Raw genomic sequence first — 21,543 nt, 5'->3', positions numbered from 1 at the left:
AAGCTCATCTAAAACCTTAAATTTGTTGAAGGTACCATCATCATGCCTTTCTTTAAAAGGCCTTTTTTGACCCCTATTCTAATTTTAAGCCTTGACCGGTGCAAAACCATTAGAAGCCCCTACCTCATCCAGAGAAATACTCTTCCCTTTATATGTTTTAGGAAGATTTCTCACACGCTATGAAGGTTGGGTCTCCCTAGACTTGAACCTTGGGCAAAGACTTGTACCTTGGGCATCTCCACTGCAAATGACCATATACATGACAAAGCTGACATCAAAAGGAAGAGTTTCATAGTCCAAATGATGCACCCAAGAATAAGTACTCACACACATCTCTATTGCATTAGGTAAAGACCTACTTAGATCAATTTCAACAAAAATGTGTGCAAAAGTCATTACCTTTTTACCCGAAGTCTGCAATGAAGTCCCTACAGTGTTACCAAGCATAGAGGCCAAAAGGTGTAGCACATCCTCTTGAAAACATTCCACTGGAAACTGTGGTAAGTGAATCCACATCAGGACATGATTTGGAAGCTCCTTTTCAAGGTTGAATCCAACATGCCATGGCTTGATAAAAAACTCTACCTTATTATGAAAATAAGGACCTCCCTCAAATACTCAATTTCGATCAGTAGTGCAATTAAAAGTAACCATGAAATAATTGTTTGCCAAAAACATAATCTCTATTTCCCCTTTTGGCTCCCAAGTCCTCCAGGCCCAAACCTCCAAAAACTTCAAGGAAACCCTCATCCCTAATAACTTACAATATAAGAAGTGATGTGAATAATACTCAACATTTTCAGCAATCATCTCAACTAGAATAACCAATTTTGGCCTCTTCTTGCACCTCTTGAGATAGCCGTTAGTCTTTGTAATCCTTGAGCCATTAGATAGTCCCAAATTAACAATCTTGGAGTTTAGAGAAAACAAATTTTTATCGAAGGTCTTCATCCCTTGATTTGAAAATTTTGGGCCTATCACTACTTGAAAATCCAAGTGAGGGCTCCTCACCAATTTCTCACCCTTAGAATTTTCCATTATGCCAAGAAAAAATAAACTCTGAAAGAAGGGAGAGGGAATCCTCCCCCCACCCTTATTCTGAACCTCTCCCAACACCAAATCCTACACCTTTAGTCCTCCCTCCCCATGCAGTAGAGAAGAAACTAAGGCTGCAGATATTCAGACCACCAACAACAGAAAAAACTACCACTCAAGATGCAGCAAAGGATAATGCAAAAAAGAATAGGCCGAAACCCGTGCACAACCCAGAAACTCGCCCTCTAGAAACTCAACTAAGACCAAAGCATGGGAGGAAGAGCCAAACCAACTCCAAACCCTGCAGGCACCAAACTCCCGCCTACACAGCGCAAAGAAAATTAGACAGAGCTAGGGCACAAATGCCCTAGCTCGAGATGCAGAGCTCCGCCCATGAACCATCCTTCCCCAATAGTAGAGATTTGATCATTCTAGTTTAAATTTGTAATTAGAACCATGAGATTATCATGAATTTTCTAAATATAGATAAATATTATTCTTATATCTAAAATAATATAATTGTAAAATTTATTGGAAAAAGGAAAAAGATTAATTTAGAGGAAAGCATGTTGTAACCAAACTTATCCATGCATGCTAAAAATAGAAACTAAGCATAGCATGGTTACATGCATGTGAAAATCAATATGCTAAAAATAGAAAGATAAGTATAGTAAGGTTACATGGATAGGAAAATAAATATACTAAAATAAGAAACTAAGTATAACTAATGGTTACATGCATGTGAAAACAAATATACTAAAAATAGAAACTAAGTATAGTATGGTTACATGCATGTGAAAACAAAAATGCTAAAAATAGAAAGCTAAGTATAGTAGGGTTACATGCATGTGAAAACAAATATGTTAAAAATAGAAAACTAAGTATAGTATGCTTGCATGATTTGAGAGATCAAAGACATGCAAAAATACTAATTGCATGTTTATTTTTATTTTATAAAAATATAATATAATATTCAAATTTATTTATTTAAAAATAATAATTTATTAATTTCTAAATGAAATAAATATTATCCACTTAGTTATAAAGTGAATGTTAGTATTAGTGATTATTTAAGTCTAATTAAACTCTTAGTTGCATATAAATGATTTTATATTTATTAATGCAAGAGGGAGGTTAATAAATAAATATTTAGAATTTTATTATATTTTAAGATAAGTTGTGGTAGAGTTCACTTTGTAATCATTTAGTCAATAACTATTTGAGTGTATGAGAGTAATTATAAATAATTAAATTAAATTTATAATTTTATCTCTAGTTGCATTATGAATTAAAGGAAAAGTAAATATTAATATTGGACTTAAATAGAAGTCAGATTAATATTGTAGAAATGAAATTGCTATAAATATTTAATCTAATAATATATATTTATGTTATTAATTAAATCATATATGATTAAGATTATTTAAATTAATATCATGATAATATTGCATGATATTTTATATGCACAAAAAGATTTGACTATTTAAATACTTATTGTTTTAAATAAGTATATTAGCATAACAATTTATATTAACATATATATTCTTACTTTCTAAACACATCCTTATGACCCAACTAAACAAGAGAAATTGGTGGAACTAAATCATGTGCTTGGAAACTATGTGTTTTCTAATATTCTATTTATAGTCTTACGATTTATTTTCTTGATAGTTTTTCTTTGTGGGTTGTTTAGTTGGCCAAGTTAGGATATGCACTAGAGGCATTTTTGAGATTTCTTTTATGATTATTTGACTAGATGTCATGATGAACTTTATGATTTGAATTGAGATTTATATTTTATAAGCTTTATGCTTTTGAGCATTTATGAGAACTTGGGTTTTGAGAACCAATATTATTTTCGAGTTGCCTGTTAAGAAACCAGATTTGATCAATATTACTTTTTGTGGTATGGGACACTATTGTGGTTTGTGATTTTTGGAAAAGTAGTCTAGGTGCATGTCTATGGGAGTGGCTTGCAATGGGGTCCAAGGCCCAAAGTGGCTGCCAAGGTAACTCATTGTAAGTTGTGTAACAAGTGATAACATAGTAATTAAAATATCTTGCCTAACCCTTTTCCTCGAGATACATTAAAAATATAAGTTAGAGTTTTTTCCTCATCCATGCCTTTAGTGCTTATATAGACTAACAAGGAGATGAAGATGATACCTTGAAAGGTATGATTAGTTTTCTCGTCATCATGAGAGGGTATTCTAGTTTTTAATAGAGTCACTAGGGGGCTGGGGTCTTGAGAGACTGCTAGGGTAACTCTAGAGTTGGCTCATGTGATGACACTATAGTATGTAGCCTAAGTATCCTTCATGGTTTTTATTTTTATTTGCATCCAGTGGTGTACTTGTTGGATATTACTTTTGATGGTGTATTTATTGTGAGTTGTTACTTATTGATTGAATGTCATTTATTGTTGACAGTTGACTTTTATTAATGAACGATCAATTATTCATTGATTGTGTTTTTATTGTCGGAGTTAGTGATTGGTGGTTTACTTTTATTGATGACAATTGTTATCCATTGGTCATTGTGCTTGTGACACTTGACATTGATTTCAAGGTGGTTGTATATTTTTGGTCTTTGTATTTGTATGTTGACTTGGTATGAGATGTTAGTATTGGAATGAGTGTCCTTTCAATTTTTATTATCTTCTCTTCTTGAGTAGTTTGTGTTACCCTTTAGGTAGATTTGGCTATCAAGAGTCCTTCCCTAGGATTATTTTATGATTTGATTATCTGTGTGTGGATCGTACATTATCTTTCCTGCACACTGGGAGTGGGAGCTTGATTAGGTGACTGCGTAGTTGAGAGGTAGTGTATTCTTACCATTTGGGTCCCCCTAGATTGACAATTATTGGATGCTCCTTGATATAGTAGTACCATTATCATTCTTCCTCTTATCTTGAAGACTCCTATTCATTTGATGTGTCTATGTGTCATGAGTTTTGAAATTCTACGAGATATGGTATTGTATATTGATGTACATGTATCTATTTTCACATACTCTGTGACATGTGCAGTGGATGTTGTTCATTAGATGTGATTTTATATTATTAGTTGTATTTGCTTATATGATTATGTATGTTTTTACTCATTTTATGATTATGGAAATTGTAATTGAGACTTAAACTTATTAATAAAACTTTCTTAAATGTGAGTCAATGTTAAGGAACCCTTGAGGAATTGAAACTATATTTGTAATTGATTATGTGTTCTTGATGTGTATGTATATATTGCTTCCGCATTATTGTTACTTTGATGTTGTTTAAACTTTAAAAAAAAAAATAGTTCAGTAAACTTTGTAACATATTAGGTTTATTTCTTTTGGGTTCCCAAGTAGGGCATTATAGGCAACACACTCCCCAACAACAGGTGCACAAATCCAAATTTTAATTATCTTAAATTTATTGCCACCCAATATTTTATTTAGTTATGATTTATATAAAAATTCTCTACTAACCAACGATAAATAATCATCAGGTTGTGAGATGGAAGCCCCTCCATGTGCTACCCTACCCTACCCATGCTCATCCAATGATGAGTGCCTGTAGGCATGCATATTCCCAACCCAACCCAAAATGATCATAACTCCATCGAAGTAAAAATGGGAGATCGGGCCTCATAAGTTACCCAACAATGTACATGCATGTACTTGTGTGTGGCACACCACCGTCATGAAGATCATAACACAAGGACTAGATGAGAACACAAGCAAAATATCACTCCACTGAAAACAAGCTTGGGAGGACAGATGTGGTGCACATCCCAATGAAACATAAAAGTGAAACAATGGTCCAACTGACATCCAAACAGATGATCTAAGTCCATGACCAACATCATGACAAGAAAACTTAAGAAAATAGGGTGGCACACAAAATGAGGTAAAACCCCAAAACTAGACAACTTCAAAATTAAAACCCATTTGGTCTTTGGGCACAAAAGCCTCAAAAATCCAATAAAATTTGGGTTTGAACACCATATGGAAAAATGACAAGCATAATAGTGTGAAATGCTAAACCCTCATCACAAAAATTGGGAAAAAATTCATATCTGACCAACCGGGGAAAACTAGCAAACAAAAATAGAGGGGAACACTAGTTCTCAACCTCCTAACAAACAACTACTAGAAATAGATATAGAAACTAGGCTAAAACAAGAAAATGGGAGAGCCCTACTTGACAACAAAAGGGGTTGAAACAAGAAACAACACAGAAATAAATCACTTGCATAATTTGTCAAAAATCATGACACATCAAGGTCTCCTCAAATTGGATCCAATGAGACTGACCTCATGAATATCCCATGCCCATAGCTCTGACAATGAATAGAAATGTGATCCTCCAGAAGAGGATTCTCAAAAAATTTCTCAATTTTGTGTTTTGCAAAAGTGAGAAGTGAGGAAGTAAATTCCTCTTTCAATACTTATTTACTTTTCGAGAGAATAATTGATTAGAGAAAATATCTAGTTAGACTAGCTAGACTTTGAATCGACCCAAAAAAAAAGGGGCTATCCCTCGAAATAGGAATTTATCTATGGAAAGCAAACAAAAATTAAATTCAATAAAATTTAAAGCCCGAAAACCCAAAATCACAGAAATTTCCTTAACAAATTTTGTGACAATGCAAACATCTAAATGCATAGACATGCTCACTGGTCTAATCACTGAAAAGGTTTAATTAAATAATTAAAATAAGGATACATTGACCATATAGGGATGACATTGGTAAAATATGAATAACTGAAATACTAACTCCATGTGCCACTACCAGGATATAATTCCTACACACTAAAACACATGATCAAGTGCAATTGCATATAATATCATAGCTGAAGCAATAAATGCATTAAATAACTAATTTAACCATTTATTAAATTATACCTCATTAATCCATTTACATCACTCACGTTTGCATAAAGCATAGTGAAAAAAGAATGAAGTAAATCACCATAGCATAAAATCCATCACATAATAGAATCAAAGATATGTCCAAATACTAGATAACCAGATATCATCATAGACCTACTATCATCTCAAAATGACATCAACATGAAAATATGATAAACTAAACAACATAGTAGTATAGCATCTATAATATTGAACTCAAAGTATAACATCTAACTCTCTGGTCATCCCAAAGTAACATAACAAAAGTACAAGTATCTCTTGAATCAAAATATAACAAGGTACAAACTGCAAACATGAGAGGCACTACATAAATATCTACCATGATGTCACTTATTAATCAACTAGGGTATTAGCTCTCTTTAATAGTTTCCACCACCCGCTTGTAGTCACCTTCTATGATGACATAATTCCACCCTAAGATAACAATCAACTTTAGTCCCCAAAAGAGTGCCATAGCTTCCACAACATTGTTTGAAGTGTTACCTAAGTTACTCACATAGACGATCATCTATCTACTAGCCTGGTCCCTAATAATACCTCCACCTGCACCACATCCATTCCTAGTACTTCCATCAAACTTTAGCTTCACCTTGGGGTGAGTAGGGGGATTCCACTTAGTATTCCTTCTCACTATAGTCCTTGAAATGTCATACCAATGGAAAGACTCTAGGAGTTTCTAGTTCAAAATAATCTTGTGCTTATTTATTGATAGGGGACCTGGGGTCTTTTATTTGTTGGTCTCTAAATTCTCCTTTAGCAACTTAAAAATAATATTAACACTACATCCTCCTTGTTCTCTACTTCACAAAAAATTTGATTGTTCCTCTCTTTCCAAATTCCCCAACACACACAAGGAGGAATCATCTGCACATGAGTCTAATCAAGGGGTGTAAGAAGGGGCAATCCCAATTGAAAATAAATTGTTGTAGATTATTCTAAAAAACCCACTCCATAGGTAGCTTTGAAGAATAAATTTCTAGATAGCTAAGGTAAAGGGGTGAAGGAAAATGTGTTGAATACTCTCTTCCTCCACTTTACAAAGGTAGCATCTATTAGGGATATGAAAGCCTCTTTTTCTCAAGTTATTGTTGGCTATTTTCCCCTCCATTCAACCCATCATTAATATCTAATCAGAGAAACTTTTGATGAGTTATATTCTTTGTAGATGAGATCCAATGACTCTCATGTTTTAATGAGCTATCTACCCATCTTCTCGAAAGCGCAAGATGCTATCACATGTTTCCATTCTAACATTTCTTCATATTGCAATGCTTTCTTAAGGATCTGAGACCCATAATTTCACCACGTGATAGAGGGTCTGATCTTTGACACTTAGGTCAACCCAATATGGACATGCAAAGATTGATGAGGAAGATTCAATGAAATATTCAAATAGAAAAATGTGAGGTGCTACCAAGTGTCACCATTATGATGTTTCCTCATATGCTAGTGTCTTTGTGAGGCTCCATTCTCAAAATTGGATGAGATATTGCCATGCATCTCCATTCTGGTGCCTTTTCATGCTACATTGTTTCTTCAACACTATGGAGCCCAAAATTGCATCACGCTGCCACATGTGGCCATTCTAGCATTTCCTCACTCTGTAGTGTCTCCATGAGGCTCCAAAGTTCAAAATTGCACCATGTGGTGGGGTTCCCCATTTTTCATGTTATCTGATTCCTTCATTAGGAGGAGAAGATTACATCTTATCCATTTATTTCAAGGGGAAGATCTATATCAATGACTCATGTGTTTTCATGAGATGGTCTTCGCATTTCATGAAAATGTGAGATGTTGCCATGTGTCACCATTCCAGAGTTTCTTCACGCTACAATGCTTCTTCGACTCTCTAAAATCTAGAATTGTACCATGTGGTGGAGAGGATCTGCATTGACAATGGTTTCTTAATCTTTGATGGGATATTTCACACAACATCTTGTCTATCCATTTCAAAGAGAAGACCTTCATCGATGACCAAAACTTGTTTTTGGGGAAATCATATTCCCCCCATGGTCAACCCTACATGTTGTGGGTGGATAACTCGTCATGTTATCCCTCCCTATTTTTTCCCCTTGTGGCATGAATCATCTTTGTGCAACCATGACATGCTATCAGAGCTAATTCTTCAATGTCAAGGGAGTTCTTGGGCCTTGTTTGCATGAAACCAATGCCCTACATGCCTCTTTAATACATGAAATGATAATATTTTTGGTGATTTGATCTCATGCGGCTGGGTGCACTTGTTTGATCTCTTCCTATCACTTCCAACAATAGATTGCACTTCACAATCAAATTTCATTCTAATACTAAGTTATTACTTTCTTTTGTAACCTCAATTTCATTTTTGTTGGAGTTTGAACTCAAGGTTGTATCTAGGTTATGCCTGCACCCCATAAATGCAAGTTTTGTTATTATCCTCAGGATCTCTTTTCTCTAATCTTTTGCAAATTTATTATCTATAAATACTTTTGCCTCTTATTCAATGGAAATTACTACTATTTCATCAATTCTCACCTAGTTAAATTTGTGCAATTTGTTATGCTTCATTTTCTTGGATCTATTTTGGAAATTGTAGCACCTTATGATTATATTCATTTCAATTAACTAATCTGTTAAGTGAATTTGTTGTATTTCTTGCATGGTTGTGTTGATTTCTTGGCTTATTTTATGGTATTAAGGTTGAAAGAATACATAAAGTGGTATGTCTTGTAGGGTCTATTGGATTTTAGTGTAGTTATTAGAAGAAGTAGATAAACAATCTATTTGGTGCATTACCACATTTTCCCCCTCAAAATTTTGAATTTTTGTTTGCTTCCCCCTTTTCCCTCTAAGTCTTAGTTAGGTGCACCTAGATTGTGAGGAAGCTAATCTTCTCTAGAGATTAAATATCTAATTGCAAAGTCCCACACTTTTGAGATTGTTTCCATGTTACATAAGGTTGCCTGGGGTTAACATGTTGGGCAAGGATGCAAACTTTTGTGTCAACCATTTGGGTACAATCAATGGGACTACATTCAATCTTATTAAGAAGTCTACTAGTTTTTTGGTGTCAATTAATGGATTTCAAATTCTATACTAAGAAGATAGTGATGCTCTTAGCATTTCAACCTTCAAGAGGCTCACATTTAAGAACTTGGCTACTCCATCTCTACACCTTGGTTTTCAGACCAAAATTGTTGCAGTTAATGCCCAAGGTTAAAACAAGGGCATCTTCTAGAGGTAATTTTTAGTTTACCAAGCTTTTATTTTCAAATCCTAGAAGAAAAATACGTAGACTCTCTCAGCTATCACCAGTTAGGAGTTCAAAAGAAGCACATAAACCCACTAGATCTCTTTCTACTCCTCAAGTTGATAGATCACAACCTAGGGCACCATCTTTTCATTTGAATAGACTATTATTTCACATGAACCTCCATAGAAATAATGTTTTTGCTACATTTAATTGTGTCAATCCTCTTTTTTTAGCTTAAAGACAAGATATACTAATATCTTGTCTTAAGAGCCTACCAAATTTTATTGGTGAAACTTCAAATTCCCCAATAGAACACACTTAGGAAGTTTTGAATATTTGTAATATACATGGTATTACATAGGATGTTGTTGTTGTTAGATTGTTAGCTTAATCACTAAAGGGAAAGGCTTTACAATGGTATAGAGGGTTACCACATAAGTCTATCAATGATTGGGATGAGATAAGAGAAAGGTTGTGCAAGCATTTCAAAGATAAAAGTGACCATCTATCACTTTCAGAGTAGCTAACTACAACCAAGAGAGCACCTTATGAGTTTATGACAAATTTCAATTATAGATTCCAAGAAACATGGGATAGAATCCCCCCTATAGTGAAGCCTACTCTGGGTAATGCTTTCTTGCATTATCTTCGAGCTTTTAATAGTGATATTGCTACCACATTGCAAACCATGGGAGGAGATACTTTTCCAAATGCATATGAAATTGCTATAAGGGCAGAGAACACTCTAATCCAAGGAGGAAAGCTAGCCCCAAGGCCTCCAATGCTACTATTTCCTGACATGCCTACACACCAATCCACAATGGCTCCCATCCCAACTACAACTACATGTCAACCTCTTGTTATTGCTCCTTCAAATTCTACATCTTCAAATGGGATAGAAAAAATTGAGGCCATGATGTAGGTTATGATGAAAGATATGGATAACATATTTCAGGATCAAAATGCAGTGATGTAAAAAATGAGCAACAAGCTAATGACTTTAGAGAGACAACTAGCTCAAGGTAGCATGCCTTTCCAACCTAATTATTAGAATAATTCATTGAATAAGCAACCAAATCATGGTCAAGCTCCATAAAACCAAAATAGACTCACGGGTAATGCATCCCATGCAAATGCAAGTGCAAATCTAGTAAGGATGGTCATTGCTCAAAATAATTTGGCTCAAGAACAAGAATTTTGTTAATCTTGTAACCTTTGATATGAGAAATGTATATGCCATAGAGTAGAATCTTCTCAAGCTTTTTCTACACAAGAACACACAACATGACAATAATATGATGCTAATCAGCCCACTATTGGTTTTCAATCCCAACAACAAGGGGACTGCACTTTCATTAATTATCAACCTAAAGATTATTGCCATATAAATCATGATGGTAGTGATGACATAGCTCAAAACACTAGGAATAAAAAGAGAGATATAGAGAATACTCCATCCTCTTCATCAAATAAGGCTGAAACTTTGAAGGCTATTCCACATGCCACAAGTGCAAATATACAACACAATGTTTCTCCTCCATTGCAAAATCAGAATAACAAGAAGAAAAAAGAGCCACATGTTGCTTCCATTCACATACCAGTCCCTATGGTCACCAAGGTTCCAGCCAAGTCAACATAAACTCCTCTCAACATTGTAGATCAAATGAAGAGGATCAATATCAGTGTCCCTATGTAGGATTTTCATGTAATACCATCCTAATTAGAATTACTACAACAATAATTCAAGGCTATCAAAGTGTAGAATGGACTAGCTACTATGGATGGAGCAACAAGCTTTGTGTAACCTATAAGAGAAGAAGAAACAAGTAAGAATAGTAAACCTTCCCCTTTTACCTCTCTTTGATTATAGGAGATAAATTAGTTCATAATTTTATGATAGACTTTGGAGCTAGCAACTCAGTTATGCCAAAGTGTGTGGCTGATCTTCGTGGTATTAAATATGAACCAATGGCTAAAGGGGTTCTTTAGTTGGATGGTAGTTCTGTTATAATAATCAGAGTGTGTAAAAATACAAAGATGACACTACATGCATGTCTTGGTTGTATTGTTATACAAGACATATTAGTTGTTGAGCTTCCTCCACCTTTTGCTATTTTCTTATCTAGGGACTTCATTGCATAAATTGGTGGTTATATTGCCTTTGATTGGTCCTACATTTTCTTTAGGACTAGATATGGAACAAAGGCTTCAATAAAGGTAGAACCATTGGCCCTTAATCACGTAGAGAGTTATACTCCTAGCCCCATAAATATGAATTTCACAATCCATGAAGAAGATTAGGAATACACAACTCTTGAACATGATACTCTCTTAACAAAGGTTCCTGATTATCTTTTCGATGAATGGGCTAATGCTTTCCAAATTGACCCAATATGAGAAGCTACAGAGACACACCTCAAAACTTATTGTATATTTGAGGAGGGTGCTCCTATTCCTAATCTCATAAAAGCACAAGAAGTAACAAATGAATTGTGGAATATGTTCTTTGATGGCTCAAAGAATAAGAATGGTTCAGGTGTTGGTGTAATGCTTTTTTCCCCTAGTTTGGAGAAATATTAATTTTCATCTAGACTCTAATTCAAATGTACTAACAATGTGGCCTAGTATGAAGCCTTGATTCGAGGTCTCCAACTTGCAAAAAGAAGATGTATAAAACTCTTGAAAGTATTTGGGGATACCAAGTTGGTTGTGAATCAAGTCAGAAATCATAATATCACAAAGAACAACCTTCTTAAGTCATACAAGCATAGAGTTTGGGATCTACTTGAGGGCTTCAAGGCATTCAATACTCAAAGTGTTCCTAGAAGTAAAAATAAACATGCTAATTGACCTGTAGCAATTTGTGCTCACTATGATATACCAGAACATGTTGTTGATGCAAAGGAACAACAAATCTGAGTTTTTGTAAGGCCCATTGTCCCAAATAATTGCATGAATTGGAAAGTCTTTGATTATGGTTTGAAAATTGTTAATTTTCTACAAAATGAATTAGAGTTCTATAATAAAAACTAGTCTAAGCTACAAAGTCAATATGGAGATCAGATCATGAATCTTAACTCCAACAAGTTGCCTAAAGGTTTAGTCACTTTAGAGGGCATATCTAATTCTGATGATCAAGCGAGAAGAAAAGGCCCAAACCTAACTACAAGGAGGGGTGGCTAGATACTTATCACCATTGCTGGTGGAAAGATTCTTAACTTGGAAAAGGTAAGCACTGAGACTAGACAAGTGGTTTTCATTAATTTATGTCAAGAATTCAATGATGTTATTGCTTGGACTGAAGATTTAAAGAGACTTAAAGGGTTTTGACCCAAGCTTATTTCAACACACCATAAATTTAAACCATGATGCAAAGCTTGTTAGACAAAAGAAAAGGCCCTTTAACCCCAAGATTGAACCCTTGATGAGAAAAGAGCTATCCAAACTTATAGAAGCCAATATTGTTTTTCCTATTAAGCACTCTTCATGAGTAGCCAATGTTGTTCTTGTTAGAAAGAAGAGTGGAGGAATCAAATTATGTGTAGATTTTAGGGACCTTAATAAGGATTCTCTTAAAGGTCACCATCCCATTCCTTACATGGAACAAATTATGTCCAAGGTTAGTGGTTTAGAGAGGTTTTCTTTCTTAGATAGTTTTTCATGCTATAACCAAGTTTTAGTCCAGAAGTAAGCCTGATACAAGATAGTTTTAACCACTAAATGTGGTACTTATTGCTATTGTAAAATTCCATTTTGACTAACCAATGTAGATGCTACATTTCAAAAAGAAATGGAGATGGCTTTTAAGGGTGTGCTAGAAAATTTTGTGCTGGTATATCTTGATGAAATGACTATCTATTCAAAGCATGTAGTAGATCACTTTGATAATTTGAGGAAAGTATTCATAAAATGTAGAGAGTATGGTGCATCTCTACATCCAAAAAAATGCATATTTTCTACTAATCAAGGAAAGCTCTTGGGACACATTGTGTCAAGAGGTGAGCTAATGATAGATCCAAAAAGGGTGGGAGCAATTCTCTCTCTCTCTCTCTCTCTCTCTCTCTCTCTCTCTCTCTCTCTCTCTCCCACTTCCTAGCCACAATTGTAGAGTTTTCTTGGTAGGATCAACTTCATGAGAAGGTTCATCCCTGACCTTGTGTCTATGGTGAAGCCTCTCACAGCCATGTTGAAGAAGAATATGATGTTTACTTGGACTAAGGAAGGAAAGGCCAGTTTTCAGGAGATCATGAAATCAATTGCATTAGCTCCCACTCTTGTCAATCCCAACCTTGATAAGGATTTCATCCTATATTCTCTTGGAGGAGAATCAAGTATATCAGCTATTTTGACACAATTAAATGAAGAGAATTTGGAGCATCCCATTTCTTTCTTTAGTGAAGGACTTAAGGACTATAAGAGCATATATAGTTATGTAGGGAAGAAAGTTCTTGCTATTGTGAGGGCTCTCAAATTTTTTAGACATTTTCTATCCCATAACAAGGTCCAAGTCTTGGTTCCACATAAAAGTGTAAGGGAATTCCAATTGAACAAGGATATCAATGAAAAGAGAGTTGGATGGATCACCAAGGTCATGGAATATGACATAATTAAGATCACCAAGCTTGTAAGAGGCAAATGATTGTGTGAGAAAATGGTCTCATATTTTGAGACATTTGAGGAGGCTTCCCTTTAATACAAGATGAGAAACCAATAGAGAATGAAAATTAGAATGATTGGTTGCACAATATGACTACCTTCTTCGTAGAAGGAAGATATACACAAGGTCTAAATAGAGCTAAGAGAAGATAGTCTAGGTTGTAGTCTATTCCTTATGTCTTAATGGATGGAATATTATTTAGGAAGGATCCTAATGGAGTCCTATGGAGGTGATTCAACATAGATTAGATCAGCTGACTATTAAAATAATTCCATGATTACCCTACTGGCAGTCATTTCTTAGATAGGATTACAATAATGAAGATAATGAGGGCTAGCTATTATTGTCCAACCTTGTTCAATGATTCTCATAAGTGGGTGAGGAAGTGTGAGAAATGTGCCTTCTTCTTAGGAAAAAAATATTGGCCTCCCTTCCCCTTCACCCTATTCAAGAAGATCAACCTTTTTCTCAATGGGGTTTGGATTTCATTGGTCCAATAAACCCACCCTCTAGTTTTGGTCATAAATGGATGTTGGTAGGCACAAATTATTTCACAAGATGGAAAGAGGTAGTAGCTCTAAGAGATGAAACAAAGGCTTTAGTGGTTGAGTTCCTTGATGAAATAGTGACTAAATTTGGTGTTCCTTCAACTATCATATCAGATAATGCTAAATTTTTTGTTGGAACTCATATATATATGCTCTTGGGTTATTGAACATGGAATATATTTGAGAAGTTCCTCAAATTATTATCCCCAAGGAAATGGGTTGGTTGAATCCTCCAACAAGGACCTCATCAAAATAATAAAGAGGACAATTGAAGATAATTAGAGGTGTTGGCATACCAAGTTGAGGACTACCCTTTGGGCTAATAGAATTACATCCAAGAGAGAAATTGGAAACTCACCCTTCATGCTACTATATGGATGAGAAGCAAGGCTTCCTATTTCACTTGAGTTTCCCTCTCTTGAATTATCTCACCAATTGGAGCTAGTGGAGGCTGATGCTATGACAACCAAGCTGGCTAAAATAATGGAACTAAAAAAAAAAAGATAGCAAGCCATGCATACACTTGAGGCACATTAGTAGTTGGTCAAAAAAAAGTTTTGACAAGAAGGCCACAATTAGAGTCTTCAAGTAGAGAGATCTCTTCCTCAAGTGGATGTTGATAGAGCTAAGCTAGGTAGGAAATCCAAATTTGATGCTATGTGGAGTGGCCCATATATTATCACGAAGTGCAAATAGGCCAATGATTTTAAGCTATCCATGTCTGATGGTGAAGTTCTTGGAATCCAAGTCAATGGGTTCACCATAAACCTTTCTTTTAGAGGAGGTTAAAGGGTTTATCTACATATTAGAGTAGGTTTGTTGTCTTCCATGAAGTGCACGTGTACAATGTTCTTTTTCTAGAGTTGTTTCAAGCCCACTGGAGCTCCCTAGAGCTTTTATTTTTTTTGGTTGCAAATTTTTTGAAGTTGCAGGAAGAATGGCATCTTGTTATCTTTTGGTGACTCCATGCCCAATGGATTACTTAAGGCCACTGATCCTATACTTATCAAGAAAGCATCCCCATTGAGTCACCATAGATGTTGGCTATTTTTGCCTCTATTCAGCCCATCACTAATATCCCATCAGAGAAAATTTCAATGGGATAGATTCTTTACAAATGAGATTCGATGACTCTTGTGTTTTAGAAAGCTATCTTCCCATCTTCATGAAAGAATGAAATGCTTCTATGTGTTACCATTTTGGCATTTGCTCATGCTATAATGCTTTCTCAAGCCTCTAAGACCCAGAGTTCTACCACATGGCCAAGAGTCCCATCTCTAGTACTTAAGTCAACTCAATATACATATGTGCAAATCGATGATGAGGATTCAATGAAAGATTAAAATATTGCCATCTATTATGTCAAATGACAAAACATAAGATGCTACCAAGTGTTTCCTTTTTGACATTTCATCATATGTAGTGTCTTCGTGAGGCTTCAAAGCTTGAAATTGCACAAGATGATTCCATATGTCTCCATTCTGGTGCCTCCTCATGTTGCATTATTTCTTCAATGCTCTGAAGCCCAGAATTGTGTCACACTACCATGTGTCACCATTCCAATGTTTCCTCACTCCATAGTGTCTTGTTGAGGCTCCAAAGTCTAGAATTGCACCACGTGGTGGGGTCCCTACCTTTTTTGCTAGCTACTTCTTTTGTTGGGAGAAGTCTCCTTGCTACATCTCAGCTATCCATTTCAAGGGGAAGATCTACATCAATGACCTACATGTTTTCGTGATATGGTCTTCTCATTTTCCTAAAATACAAGATGTTGCCATGCATCACCATTCTAGAGTTTCTTCACACAACAATACTTCTTCGATGCTCTAGAATCTGGAATTGTGCCGCATGGCAAAGAGTATTTTCATTGACAATGGTATCTTAATATTTATTAGGAGATTTCTTACAACATCTAGACCATCCATTTCAAAGAGAAGATCTTCATCGATGACCAAAATTTACTTATAGGGAAATCAAATTCCCCCTCATGGTCAACCCTACATGTTGCAGGTGGATATCATGTCCTAGTATCCCTCTCTATGTTTTTTTTCAAGTAACATGAGTCAACTTTGTGTGGCCATGACACACTATCAGAGCTAGTTCTTTAATGCTGAGCAACTTCTTGGGCCTTGTTTGTTTGACGCCAATGCCCCCATGCCTCTTTAATGTATGAAATGATCAAATTTTTGGTGATTTGATCTCGTGTAGCTAGGTGCACTTATTTTGGTCTCTTCCTATCACTTCCAACAACATATCACACTTCATAATTAGATTTCATTCTGATATTCTATTATTGCTTTCCTTTGTAACCTCAACTCTATTGTTATTGGAGTTTGAACTCAAGTTTGTATCTGGGTTATGCCTTCTCCCCATAAAGGCAAGTTTTATTGTTATTCTTGGGATCTCTTTTCTCTAATCTTTTGCAGATTTATTCTTTGTAAATGCTTTTGCCTCTTATTCAATGGAAATTACTATTGTTTCATCCATTCCGAGCTAGTTAAATTTTCACAATCTATTATGCCTCATTTTCTTAGATGTATTTTGGTGATTGCATCACCTTATGATTATGTTCATTTCAATTAACTAATTTATTAAGTGAATTTTTTGTATTCCTTGCATGATTATGTTGATTTCTTGGCTTATTTTATGGTGTTAAAGTGACATAGGAAAAGGGTGAATAACTAGGGCCAATGGCTCACTCAACTATCCAAACCACCCTCTAAGAGTTAACGTAACAGAAGCAAACACAAGGAACAACAACCAAAGGAGGAAGAAGAGAGAAATACTTTTATTGATTCATCAAAAAATCTTCATACATGCCCAACTATAAGGCCTTCTAGGTTATGACTAATTAAAAATACATTCATATTCAAAGATCCAATTGCAAATTTGCACTTTCAGTTCTACTCTATCATCTGCTCCCAAAAACTTGCCTAATTCTAAGCCTAAACACTCTATATATACTTTCCAAAATGGCTTATAGATCTTTTTAGAAAATTACATAATAGGAAGGTCAACTCAATAATGGTTTGGACAAATCCCGAGAAAAGATCTTAACATAAATGTCATGATTGAAATAAATCCCACAAGTTGGCTCGTAGAATTCACATCCAAATGACACTTGGCATAAATAGGAAAACTCAGCACAAGAAGAGTCACTTGGCATACATTGAGTAACTCAGCTCCCACTAAGTGCTATAGTATGTTGGCTCCAACTAAGTGCTATGGTAACTCAGCTACCACTAAGTGCTATAGTTAGTCAACTCCAACTGAGTGCTATAGTAACTTAGCTCCAACTAAGTGTTATAGTAACTAGGTAGATGAAGGAATTTCTAGGCACATGAAGGACTACTAGGCACATGAAGGATCTATTAGGCACATGAAGGACTGCTAGGCACATGAAGGATTTGCTAGGCACATGAAAGATTTGCTAGGCACCAACTTGTAGAATGAACAAAAATTGTTGGAAATGATTGAAAAGATCTTTGAATGAAGAATGATGGAATTGGTAAAGAATTATTTCAATCATTGTTTTTTCATTGATGTCAAACTTGCCAACTACAAGAATGACAATTGCTTCAATGATCCAAATACTATCACTTAGTTGATTGACAAGGAGGAGTTGATCAACAAGATGTAACTAGAACACCTAGAGAAAGGTTGAAGTTATGATGTTGAAATGAAGTATAAGGATCAGCTAAGGCAATGATGAAATAATGTATTGATGACAGCTCTAAGACACAAGGAATGGACACACTCAGATACACTCAAAATGCAAAGTTTAACTATGTCATTTTTAAAGCATAACTAAGTTCATTTGTGGGAGCCAAGCAAGCTAGTTAGAGCTGAGAAAATTCTCAATTGAAGTCGAGCAAGTTCAACTTTAGTGTGTGCCAAGATTTTCTTCAAGTGTTTATAAATCCTTAAGGTGCCGAGTGCCATAGGATTATTCAAGTGTTGAGTAACTCGAGAAACTTCTTCAGGTGTCGAGCATCAGTAAATATAGCAGAAGTCGAGTAACATAGAAGGAGCCGAGCATCAGTAATCTAATGATGCCAAGTTTCTACATTGTTTGTTCAAACAAAAAGATTCACCAAATTAGTAATGATAAGTTTGTTACGTTGAATTTTTTGAATTAGTTGGATGATAAGGATGATGAGTAGATGTCACAGAATTATATGTAAACCATGCAAAAAATTCAAGGTGAATGCTGATGAATTTATTATGAAATTTTTGGAAGAAACAATTAAGAGGGAAAACAATATCATTTTCTCAGATCAATTCAAATTGATGAGCAGGAAGATTTGAGTGAGAAATGAAGAATAGAACTTCTTTATAAGGAGTCACAGGTCAGAGATCATATAGAATGAGTTGGTCATAAGTGTGGTCATGTGAAGAAGCCAAGAGAAGGCTAGTGTGAAGTGTCAAGAAGAGAACACAGTGAGGAGTAAGCACAGAGAATCAAGACTTTGAGTTGATCAAGTGACCATAGAGTGCATTAGCATAATGAGGGGAAGAACTCAAGGAGACAGATCTTGAAGGGTGAACAAGCTGTCAGCACTGCAAGGGAGAAAAGCCAAACAAAGAAAAGAACTGAAGAGTGATATGAAATCTGTAAAGTTGGAGTTGCAATCTTTATCAAGTTAAAACCTTTCTAATACTTTTTTACCATTGTATTAGACATTGAAATCCTATATTGCTAGGTTAGCTTAATAGCTAGGTGGATAAGCCTTAAGAAAATGATAGAAGATCCCCAGGAGAAGGATAGGAGATCCTTAGGAGTAGGATAGGAGATCCTTAGAGAGTGATAAAAGATTCTTTTGAGAAGGTGACTGTAAATCCTATGGACTTGGGTGGGCTTAACAGCTCTATGTAAATCCTTTAATAGGATGGCATTCTAAGTTGAATGTTTTTAAGTCCTCTAATAGGGCACACTCCTAACAAGGTGTAGAAATCATTTAAGAGGGTCACATCTAACAGTGTGTAAAGCCTTTGATAGGGTAGGCCTTTAATAGGGAAAACCATCAGAAGTGGTTGAAATCTATTGCATAGTAATTTTTTGGGTGTCATCCCCACCCCAGTTTTACCTTCTTATTCCTAGAGGGTTTTTTGGTCATCAAAATCTCAAGTGTTATGGGGTGATGTATGTTTACTTTTCATGATTTCTTAATGTTTAATTGCATGCACGATAATTTCAATTATATGTCACTAAGGATTTGAAAAGAAAGTAAAAAGCTAGTACTTCTGATTCACCACCAGTTTTATTAAAGTTTTTTATTGGAAATTATTGGACCTTGAATAACTGATTCACCCCGCCTCTGAGTTATTCTAAAAGAATTCTAAAAAAAATGAGTAGGATAACAAGGCAACCCAAGATGCTCCTGCATCAAACAATTGGGGTCGAAAGAAATTATTCTCTTGAATCATTGAGATGTCACAACCTAAGCTGAATCCAACTCAAATTGAGAAATCCATGAAGCATCTTCAATAGGTTTGTTCTTCCACTTCACCAAATATTCATAGTAATCTTTTCCTCTTGTGCTCTTGCCAACTCTCTGATCTAATATCTGTTCAACTTCTTCAATGTGCTTCTTAGGATAATCATCTGATACAAAAACTTCATCCTCTGACTCATGATACTTATATAAAGCAGCAATATTGAATATAGGAGATATATCCATGTCATCAGGTAACTCAACTTCATAAGCATTACCACTGTCAAACATCTTCAAGATTCTAAAAGGTTCAATTTTTTTCATCTTCAGCTTACTGTATGTTCCAACTGGGAATCTTCCTTTTTTGAGATGAGCCATCACCTCATCACCAACTTGAAAATCATGATTTCTTCTAGACTGATCAACATTCTCCTTATACTTTTGATTACTTTGTTCCAACCTCAACTTCACTTCCTTATGCAAAGACTCCATTAAATCAGCAAATTCTTCTGCTGCAGCACTTCTCTTTTCTTCACGAGCAACATCTCTCAAATGTGATATACCTCTAGGATGCATTCTAGTAACAATCTCAAAAGGTGTCTTCCTTGTACTCATATTCATAGAATTATTATATGTAAAGTTAGCTTGTGCCAATGCCATCTCCCAATTACTTAGCTTATTCCCAACTAATCGCTATAAGATCTACCTTTACCTCTCTAGAATCTGCCACCTCTACCTCTTTTTCTTTGTTCATGGTTCTTTGTCAAGATCTCCTCAGCTTTCAAGGCATATTGATATTCTTCTTCTACACTTTCCAACTTCACAAAACTTATTTCATCTTGTATTCCATATCTCAATCCATTAATGTACCTTGCAATTTTCTCAACATCATCATCTACATGTCTAGATCTGATGTCCAATCTATAGAATTCCTTGGTATATTCTTTCATAGTCATGTCCTTTTGTTTCAAATTTTGCATCTTTTTCAATAAACTAATTTGGTAATCAGCAGGGAGGAATTTGTTCTTTACCTTGTTCACCATCTTTGGAAAAGTTTTGATCTTCTCCTTTCCTCTCCTTTGTCTATCAGTTTGCAAGTGCTCCCATCATAGTGATGCATGACCTTTCAACCTAGTGGCTGCAATCTTCACCTTTCTATTATCAGGAGTTTTTTATACTCAAAGAACTTCTCCATATTAGAGATCCAATCCAACACAACATTGGTATCCAATTTTCCATCATAATCAACAACTTCTACAACAGGCTTTGAATTTTTCCTAGACAATACTCATAACAATCTTTCCTCATCTTGATCTTCTTCAAGTTTTGGATTATGGTTTAGTGCTGTTGCTTCATCATCACTTACATCATTAGGATGTGCTCCTCTCCTATGGGCTATCTCCCCAACATCTAATCTGGCTGCAATTTGTCTCAACTGATCCAATATAACATTATCAACATTATTTCTTCTACCATGAACCATCTTCACGAATCAGGTTCCTACAAGATCGTAACCCTTTGCAAGTTATAGGTCAAATCTACAGATCTACAACCCTATAGCAAAATCTGAATTAGGGTTCTACATGATCTAATCTCCACAAGGCTTAACCTCAAGCTCTGATACCAACTGACATAGGCAAAGGGTGAATAACTAGGGCCAATGGCTCACCCAGCAATCCAAACCACCTTGCAAGAGTTAACAAAATGGAAGCAAACACAAT

Source organism: Cupressus sempervirens, chromosome 2 (assembly GCF_028749045.1).
Source record: "Cupressus sempervirens isolate cs-2001-9-10 chromosome 2, ASM2874904v1, whole genome shotgun sequence".
NCBI classification, from domain to species: domain Eukaryota; kingdom Viridiplantae; phylum Streptophyta; class Pinopsida; order Cupressales; family Cupressaceae; genus Cupressus; species Cupressus sempervirens.
This window is presented reverse-complemented; position numbering follows the sequence as displayed.